This window comes from Scylla paramamosain, chromosome 29, assembly GCF_035594125.1.
Source record: "Scylla paramamosain isolate STU-SP2022 chromosome 29, ASM3559412v1, whole genome shotgun sequence".
NCBI lineage: Eukaryota > Metazoa > Arthropoda > Malacostraca > Decapoda > Portunidae > Scylla > Scylla paramamosain.
The window spans coordinates 10,526,880-10,534,379 of NC_087179.1; the positions used below are offsets into that span (position 1 = coordinate 10,526,880).

Here is a 7,500-nt window from a genome sequence, read left to right on the forward strand (position 1 = left end):
AGAAAAACTGCGGTACGGTGGTGGTGAGGTGCCGGATACTGTTTTATTTACTGATTTATTTACTTGTTTATCTATTTATCTATTTGTTTACTTATTCAAAGAAAGGAATATAACTTTTTTGACCAGCTTTACATGAATATGAATACGGTTATATGTACAAAAAAAAAAAAAAAAAAATGGCATGATTATTTATGTGAAGGATTATTTATGTGCCAGATCTTGTTTTTCATTCGATTTTTAACGCGAAATACTATGTACAATAGAATATCACTCATTTGGCCAACTGTACTGTACATGAAGAGAAATACAATTATATCTAAAAACAATATCACATTTAAATAATTTCAAAGGAAAGCTGCCAGATTTTGTATTTTTGAATTAATTTTGTAGAACATTACTTCTTTGGCCAACTGTAGTACATGTAGAAGGAGAGAAAGAGTGGCACGCATTACGGAAGTGATAAGATGTTAAAGAATTAGATGGTCCTGTCCCGTAGTAAGAAAAGAAGAGCAGGAATACCAGAAAACGATTAAAAGAACCTGGGTAAAAACCAGGTCGAGGGAATATGATCGAGGGGAAGACAGAGCAGGATAGAGGGATGGAATTGCGTTAGAACTGCAAAGGATGAGAGTCCCAGAGGAAGACACAAGGAACAGAAACACCTGGAGGAGACTCGTACAGAAGCTCCCAAAACTCTCTTTAAAAACAAGAACTCTACATTCTGACAAAATGGACGATATTGTTTGACCACGCTTAGTGATCACGGCGGCAACGGTTGGCAGCTCTGCACATTGGGGATGCTTGCCGTATATTATGACCTGGGAGTTAGACTGGCATATCAACAACCACATCAAGTCATGCATACCAACCCTACCGACGCGACACGTTAACCCACTGCTCGCACCACACTATAGAGTTTTGGTAGTTACTATAGATGGCGCCAACCTCTGACCGTAGAGGAAAACGGAGAAACGAGAAGTACTGTACATGGGGATTAATACAGGTTATAGCTGAAAATATAACATTACACATATATCTATTTTAAGACGAAGGAACACCACAGAGGATAAAAAGAATATTCTAGTACACGTGATGTCTTGCCTGCTGCGGGGATAACATGCATAAGCCGGCCTTTCCTGTAAGACCTGAAGTTAATGACAATGCTTAAGGCCCATTGGTCAAGCAAGGCGGCTCAACTTGGTAGTTATTAATACTCTCGTCAGGAAACTTATAGAGGTCTTTTCCGCTGGGGTCTTCTTCCTTCCTCTCGTCTTCTTGTTTGGCTACGGTTATTTTTATTCTCTCTCTCTCTCTCTCTCTCTCTCTTGTGCTGTGTTTATACTGGTCGTTGTTGTTGTTCTTGTTGTTGTTGTTTCTTTTCTTTTTCCTCCTCCAGTTTCTGTTCCTGTTCCTCTTCATCTTCCTCTCCCTCTTCCTTTTTCTTTCTCTCTCTTTCTCTTCCTCCTTCTTCTTCTTCTTCTTCTTCTTCTTCTTCTTCTTCTTCTTCTTCTTCTTCTTCTTCTTCTTCTTCATCTTCTCTTCATTATTGTTATCACCATTATTTAATCTGTAGCTTCCTCTGTTTTGTTTCCTGTTGATTCTTCATCTTTTCGTCTCTTCCTCCTCCCGCCACACGTCTTCCGCGCGAGTACGAACCCAAACACTCATCTTCATGTGTCCATACGTGTTGCATTGAAATGGAAACCACTATAGAAAACCAACCAACAGTGAAAAGAACCCCGTCAAAAAAAAAAAAAAAAAAAAAAAAAAATAAAATAAACGAGGAAAAAAGTTGCAGGGAGGAACAGAGAGAAAAAAAAAAGACACAGGGGGAGAGAGAGAGACGCGGCAAATACGAATAAAGGGGAAAAAAATGAGTTAAAAAAATGAGGCAAAAAGGAAGAAATAGAGAAATGGGTTTATGGAAGCAAAACCTGAGATGTTGTAGGAAGGTATTCGCCGCCACGCGCAAGGACGCGGCCAGGTGTGTGTGTGTGTGTGTGTGTGTGTGTGTGTGTGTGTGTGTGTGTGTGTAATTAATGGTGTCTCAGGTGAGCGCATACCAGGAATGATTCTGTGATACCAAGAAAGAGATTATTATTATTATTATTATTATTATTATTATTATTATTATTATTATTATTATTATTATTATTATTTTTAGATTCCTTTTCTTTTTTTTTGTCTGGTGTGCCTTAATTAATGTTTGGAACGTGTGTCTCTCTCTCTCTCTCTCTCTCCTCTCTCTCTCTCTTCTCTCTCTCTCTCTCCTCTCTCTCTCTCTCTCTCTCTCTCTCTCTCTCTCTCTCACTGAGCGTGTTACAATACCTACTCGGTATTTTAAGATATTTCACACACACGCGAACAAAAACACACATGGACTAAAAAAAGGCGACAAAGTAAAAAAAAAAAAAATAAATTGTGATTACTTTGTGTGAGTGTGTGTGTGTGTGTGTGTGTGTGTGTGTGTGTGTGTGTGTGTGTGTGTGTGTATTTCTTGGTACAGATGGAGGGTAAAAGAAGTAAAAAATGGATGCTGGGGTAGACAGAGGAGGAGGAGAAGGGGAAAAGGGAGGGGGAGGGAAAAAGAGGTGAAGGGAGGCATATTGGGGGAGGGGAAGGGGGGGATGGGGTAGGAAACTTGTGTATATAAGAAGGGGAAGGGGCAGGGGTTGGCCAGTGCATGGTGGAGTGGAGAAACAGGAGAACATGGTAGGGAGGACGGTAGTAGCAGTAGTGGTGGTGTAGTAGTAGTAGTAGTAGTAGTAGTAGTAGTGGTGGTGGTGGTGGTGGTGGTGGTGGTATTGGGTGTGTGTGATCTTCAGTTAATGCTGTGGTGGTGGTGATGATGGTAGTGGTGTGTTTTTGTGAAGTGGTTGTGGTGTCCGGGTGGTGAAGTGATAGTGGTGATAGTGGTGATAGGGGTGGTGACAGTGGTGGCAGGGGTGGTGGTGATAGTGGCAGTAGTGACTTGTAAGGTTTTCAGGACACATATGGAGTTTCTTTTTATCACAAGGAATAACAAAGGATATCAAACGTCAACAGATTTCAAGCCATTGGTAACCACGTGCTTCACATTACACTTTAAACTGCACTAACTAAAGTATCGGAGCAAACTAACTAAACTGCACATGGATGAGAAGAACAAGAAAATGAATACGATAATGTTGTCTTGTAGATGGGTATAAATGCTTCTTGGTAATGTGTAGAACCGTAGAAAGTGTAGTGTGGATTTTAGGGAACTTAGGATGATATGCCTCTGTGTGTGTGTGTGTGTGTGTGTGTGTGTGTGTGATTCACCTACGGTCGTCTGCTGGTCACCCAGCCAGCCGTTCCCCTACGGAAAGAGCTCAGATCTCATAGTGACCGATCTTTGGGTAGGACTGAGACACTTGACACACCACACATCGGAACAGTGAGGTCACAACACCTCGGGTTACATCCCGTACCTACTTGCTGCTAGGTGAACAGGGGCTACACACATTAAGAGAGCTCGCCCATTTGCCTCGCCACGCCCGGGATTCGAACTCAGGCCTCCTTTGATTGTGCTACGAGAGTGCTAACCAGTACACTATACTACACTACACGGTGTGTGTGTGTGTGTGTGTGTGTGTGTGTGTGTGTGTGTGTGTGTGTGTGTGTGTGTGTGTGTGTGTGTGTGTGTGATTTCCCTCCCTCCCTGCAGAAAGTGTTGGTGGCGGCCCTGGTGGTGGCCCTGGCAGCGTGGCGGGGGAGCGAGGCCCTTCCCAAGCAAGCCCCTAACGCCCTCAGGCAGAAGCCCTGGTCATGGCCTCCCCCCCAGCCTGCAGCAAGCCCGCCCGCCACACCTGCGGATTTTGGGTCCCGAGTCTCCCCTGGTGATTTTGAGCCGGGACTTGTGGCCCCTGAAGGTGAAGCAAGGCCTGAACTCGCAGCTCCCGGCGGTGACACAAGACTCGAGGCTCCTGAGGGTGACGGAGGGTTTAGTCTCGTAATTCCTGTTGGAGGTGACGAGGAGCTCAGCCCTGTGGCTCCAAGACTCGGAGCTCCTGTGGGTGACGAACAGTTTGATCCCTTTACTCTCTTCGAAGGTGACGCAGGCCTCGTCACTCCCGCCGGGTGACGCAGAGCTTAGACTTGTAATCCCTGGTGGTGGTGACGCAGATCTCGAGGTGCTGCCACCAGGAGGGGATGATGCTGGTGTTGTCTCGGTGTTTCCTGACGGAGATGAGCAAGGGCTAGATGCTGCGTCTCCTGCTGGCGATGATCAGGGGCTGGACTCCGCGCTTCTTGGTGAGGACGAGACGAGCCTACTGGAGTTGGAAGTGCCTGGCGGAGAGGGAGAGGACCTGCAGGCTGCTGGGAGTGAGGCGAACGTAGTATCCAAATCCCCCACTGGAGACACCACGCAGATCGACTCCAGGTTAGGCTTGGCAGCACGCCGCCCGCTCCCGCCGCCAGCGCCGCCTCCGCAAGAAGTCACGCGCAAGAGTCCCCGCCAGTGCCGAGGTGACGGTGGTGCTTCCTGGATCAGCGCCCTTCCCTGAGCCACCAACCTTTGACACCCTGTCTGTTGCCCTGCCCGCCGCCTTGTCCCCGCAACAACTCCGCTGCCCCTGCACTGCGGCCCGCCCCTGCCCTGGCCCCGCAACTACCCCGCTGTCCCTGCACTGCGGCCCGCCCCTGCCCTGGCCCCGCAACTACCCGCTGCCCCTGCACCGCGGCCCGCACCTGCCCTGCCCCCTATTCCTGCCCTGCCTCCACAACTGGCCTCTGTCCCTGCTCCTGCTCCTGCCCTACCCCCAGCAGGTGCCCGTCATCCCTGCCTACGAGCCCCCGAGGCCTGAGGGCGGCGGGTTTCTTCCACGCCTCATCTCGCACTTCGCCACCAAGATGTACAAGGGATCGTCGGAGCGCGGCGGCGGACTGTTCGGCCTCCTCTCCTCCCTTGTTCATGAAGAAGGACAGAGATGACGCACTGAGTCCCTTGGTACAGGACATCAAGGAGGGGGGCCAGGCAGGGACTGCGGGATGGCGAGCGGCGAGCTGGCCTTCCAGAAGCAGCAGAAGGCGAAGAGTCTCGGGGAGAAGGTGAAGGATGCGGTGCAGACGGCGGGACAGATCGGTCAGAGTCAGTACAGAGCCTTGCTGCAGAAGAAGGAGGCGAAGAAGGACTTTATATCGGAGACGGCTGGAAATGTCGGGGCGTACGCGGACACCTACACCGAGGCGACCTACAACAAAATGGAGGACTCCGTGAAGGCCGTGGGGCGTCTGCTGAGGGATGTGGCGACGTCCTTCCTCGACGCCATGATCCTGAAGGGCCAGGCAGCCACGGTGCTTGTGCGGGACCAGACGGACACCAACGAGAAGGCGGTCGGGGCGGTGGTGGGCGCCAAGAGGGAGGCGGCCAGGGACAGTGTGCGGGCCCTGACGGATCTGGTGGCGGGACGGTGAGGCGAGGGTGAGCCTGTCTCCTGATGGCTGGCCTCATGAAGATGTGCGCCCCACTGATGCTGCTACTGCTGCTGCTGCTGCTACTACTACTACTACTACTACTACTACTACTACTACTACTACTACTACTACTACTACTACTACTACTACTACTACTGCGTCTGTTATCTCCTCCATGTAATATCTTTCCATATACTACATCTAGGTATAAGATCATCTTACTACTACTACTACTACTACTACCAGCACCACTACTAATGCCTTCCTACAAACACATTCATCCACATTTCCTACCACCATTACCTCTACTACTACTAATACCACCACCACCACCACCACCACACCCCAACCATACATTCAACCCTTGCCTTCCTACAAACTCACACTAACACCACCAGCCCCACTACTAACCACAACCCTCACTATACCCTTCCTCCCCTTCCCTTGCCCTCGCCTTTCCCCCAATGCACAAATAACCACCCCAACAACTCCCTGTATAAGTAACCACCCCTGCAGTCCATGCCCCAACACACAAACACACTCACAAACCCTGATAATATACCCCACACTTCCTTGTCTTGCTCCCGAACCCCCCCCCCCCCTCTCTGTCTCTCTTCGCTTTGAATATCACTAACCAAGAGATTGCAAAACTTTTTATAGACTACCTTGCCTTCCTTCTTCCTCTTGCACCTCCATCTGGCCTTCCACCGCAGAGGGTCACGATCGGCTGGAAGAAGAGAGAGAAATGAAGATGGACAGAGGGGGAAGGAGAGGAGGCTGCAGAGAATGATTGGTTGGTCGTGTGTAGAAAATAACCTTGTCTCTGGTAATAGAGGAATGAGTGAGGCATGAGGGTAAAAGAGAACGAAGGAAGTGTTGGAGATGGACGGTGGAGGGTGGACGGTGGAGGAGGGAGGGGAAGGAAAGGTGGGATGATTAAATTGATGCATTAAAAAAGATTGTTACGAATGTGATGCTTTTTCTTTATTGTTTCCTGTTTCTTGTGTTTCTTTACGTGTTTTTAATGTTTTTTTTTTATTTTTGTTTTTTATTGTTATTTATTTGTTTATTTATTTATTTATTTTTAAAGTTGAGTTGTTTATGCACCGCGAGAATATGATGTTGTTATTATTAGTTTTATCATTAGTAGTAGTAGTAGTAGTAGTGGTAGTGTCGTTGTTGTTGTTGTTTACTTGTTGCTGTCCCCGTTTTCCTTACCGACGTGTTTATTTATTTATTTATTTACTTAAAGGGAAAGGTACACATCTGGACTGACGCCTGAGAAAGGAACACACACACACACACGCACACACACACACACACACACACACACGCACACTAACAACATCAAAGGGGAAAGACCTGAATACAGAAAACGAACGAAAAACCTGAACCAGCACCACTACTACTACTACTACTACTACTACTACTACTACTGCTGCTGCTGCTGATGCTGCTGCTGCTGCTGCTGGTGCTTTTCTCCATTGCTTTCCCACGTTCATTGTGTTTCCCTGTCACTGTCAACCATCCGTCACTGAATGAATTATATAAGAGACGAAAAAGGAAAAAAAAAATATAAGGAAGTATGTGAGAGAGAGAGAGAGAGAGAGAGAGAGAGAGAGAGAGAGAGAGAGAGAGAGAGAGAGAGAGAGAGAGAGAGGGGTAATAGAAAAGGCAAGGCAGTAAAAAAAGAAAAAAAAACAGGAAGCAAGAGAAAAAATTGTATAGGGATCTGTATTTAAAAAAAACATGAATAGAAAATGAAAAGAGAAGGGAAATGATTATAAAATGCTCTCAGCTGACAAAAACAAACAACAACAACAACAACAATAATAATAACAACAGGAACAAGCAGGATGTGAAAGGAGAAAAATAAACGTCAATGAATAAAAGAATAAAAATATATATGTAAAAAAAAAAAAACAGGAGGAAGGTGAAGAAAGAAGAGAGGAGGAGGAAGAAGACGAGGAGGAGGAGGAGGAAGGGAGAAAGATACATAAAGAGATGGAAGTGAAAAGTAAATAAGTTCTCTCTCTCTCTCTCTCTCACAGCAGAACCCACCTA

The 7,500-nt window shown here is 47.1% G+C and overlaps 1 long non-coding RNA gene across 1 annotated transcript in view; it reads left to right on the forward strand.

Moving 5' to 3' along the window:
• LOC135115787 (uncharacterized) overlaps positions 1-3,817 on the forward strand; it is an 8,568-nt gene extending 4,751 nt beyond the window's left edge. Inside the window, exon 3 of the long non-coding RNA XR_010276060.1 lies at positions 3,686-3,817. This is a non-coding gene — a long non-coding RNA (uncharacterized LOC135115787). The remainder of the gene's footprint in view (positions 1-3,685) is intronic.
• The last annotated feature ends 3,683 nt before the right edge of the window (positions 3,818-7,500 follow it).